General features: G+C 42.6%; 1 non-coding gene and 1 pseudogene across 1 annotated transcript; both read left to right on the forward strand.

The window, feature by feature from the left end:
* Positions 1–542: 542 nt before the first annotated feature.
* On the forward strand, positions 543–645 carry LOC123177690 (U6 spliceosomal RNA). The gene has a single exon (XR_006489062.1). It is a non-coding gene; the product is annotated as a U6 spliceosomal RNA (small nuclear RNA).
* A 396-nt stretch (positions 646–1,041) lies between these two features.
* On the forward strand, positions 1,042–1,121 carry LOC123177692 (uncharacterized; annotated as a pseudogene).
* The last annotated feature ends 625 nt before the right edge of the window (positions 1,122–1,746 follow it).

A 1,746-nucleotide genomic window follows, 5' to 3' on the forward strand; every position in this document is an offset into this window, starting at 1 on the left:
AATCTTTATGTAGAAAATTATATATGTTGCATACCGTTTTATATATCTAGTCACACCAAAGACACGGTAAGCCAGCTTAGCATGAACCTTTTGGCACTATGGTCTTTGCAATATGTAGTTGTGGCAATAACTTGATATCGTCTAAGCTCCTTCACGCACAAGTTTGCTTTTAAAAAAGTTTTGATTTGCATAATCCACCATTCATAAATTGTGAACAACCAAAAGGTTTTGTTGATCCCTCCTTTCCTAAACGTGCATGTGCCCTCCCCCCATGCATGGCAACAACTATAGTATTTTTTTGTGTCCAAGCATCGTTCGTTATTCCCTAACAAAAAACACGAGGGCATGTTATCCTCTTTCATTAGTTCGGGCCACATCAAGAAAGATCTGGCTTGCAACTAGCGGCCTGCCACGCGCCCGATGGAATCTAGGTATGGCTAGACACAGCCATGGGCAACACAAATGCTCGTTTGTTTAGTCCCACATCGGCCAGCCGGGGAGAGACGGTCTGGTTTATAAGGAAGAGCGCTGCAGCTAGCATCGTCCCTTCGGGGACATCCGATAAAATTGGAACGATACAGAGAAGATTAGCATGGCCTCTGCGCAAGGATGACACGCACAAATCGAGAAATGGTCCAAATTTTTTTGAGATTTCCGCGCAAGTCCCTGGAGCCTTTTTTCTTGCACTTGCATGTGCAGCTATTCGTACAGAAAGGCCCTTTAGTTTCCTTTCTCTATCAGAAGAGCACAACGAGGTTATTCCTAAACGTGCATGTGCCCTCCCCCCACGTGCGGCAACAACTATAGTATTTTTTTGTGTCAAGCATCGTTTGTTATTCCCTAACAAAAAACACAAGGGCCCATTATGCTCTTCCATTAATTTGGGCCACATCAAGAGAGATCCGGCTTGCAACTTGCGGCCTGCCACGCGCCCTATGGAAAGGCCCTGGGCAAAACAAACGCTCGTTTGTTTAGTCCCACATCGGCCAACCGGGGAGAGTCGGACTAGTTGATAAGGCAGAGCGCCGCAGCTAGCATCGTCCCTGGAACGATACAAAGAAGATTAGCATGGCCCCTGCGCAAGGATGACACGCACAAATCGAGAAATGGTCCAAATTTTATTTGAGATTTTCCGCGCAAATCACTGGAGCCTTGTTTCTTGCACTTGCGTGTGCAGCTATTCGTACCGAAAGGCCCTTTAGTTTACTTTATCTATCAGAGAGGTCCTCAATACTGCCTTTTTAAATTTTGATCCACACGCTTTCTCTTCTTTGTTATTGCAGATATAACCTTTCTGGAGTAACTTTTACCTTTTTAATATATTATCACACGTTTATGGATTAGTCTTCCGTTTCAGTCCTCCCACATGTAGTGTGTTCCTTCAATTTTTTATTGTCTTTGTTCCTTACCATCAACTGTGATTCGGTCATAACGCAAAAAAATATGTTTCATTAGTCTAATTTGTTTATGTTACCACCTAAAAAACTCATCAAAGACTTGTGAGAAAACTCTCTCGGACACTAGGCTGGATTGTGGTACACTTGAAAGAATCTCATCTTCAAACCTTTTTGTCTTTAGTGTACAATAACCAGTGGTCGATGAATTACATAGGTCAACCGGTGAAATCTAAATCTTTATGTAGAAAATTATATATGTTGCATACCGTTTTATATATCTAGTCACACCAAAGACACGGTAAGCCAGCTTAGCATGAACCTTTTGGCACTATGGTCTTTGCAATATGTA

This window comes from Triticum aestivum, unplaced genomic scaffold (genome assembly GCF_018294505.1).
Source record: "Triticum aestivum cultivar Chinese Spring unplaced genomic scaffold, IWGSC CS RefSeq v2.1 scaffold230548, whole genome shotgun sequence".
Lineage (NCBI taxonomy): Eukaryota > Viridiplantae > Streptophyta > Magnoliopsida > Poales > Poaceae > Triticum > Triticum aestivum.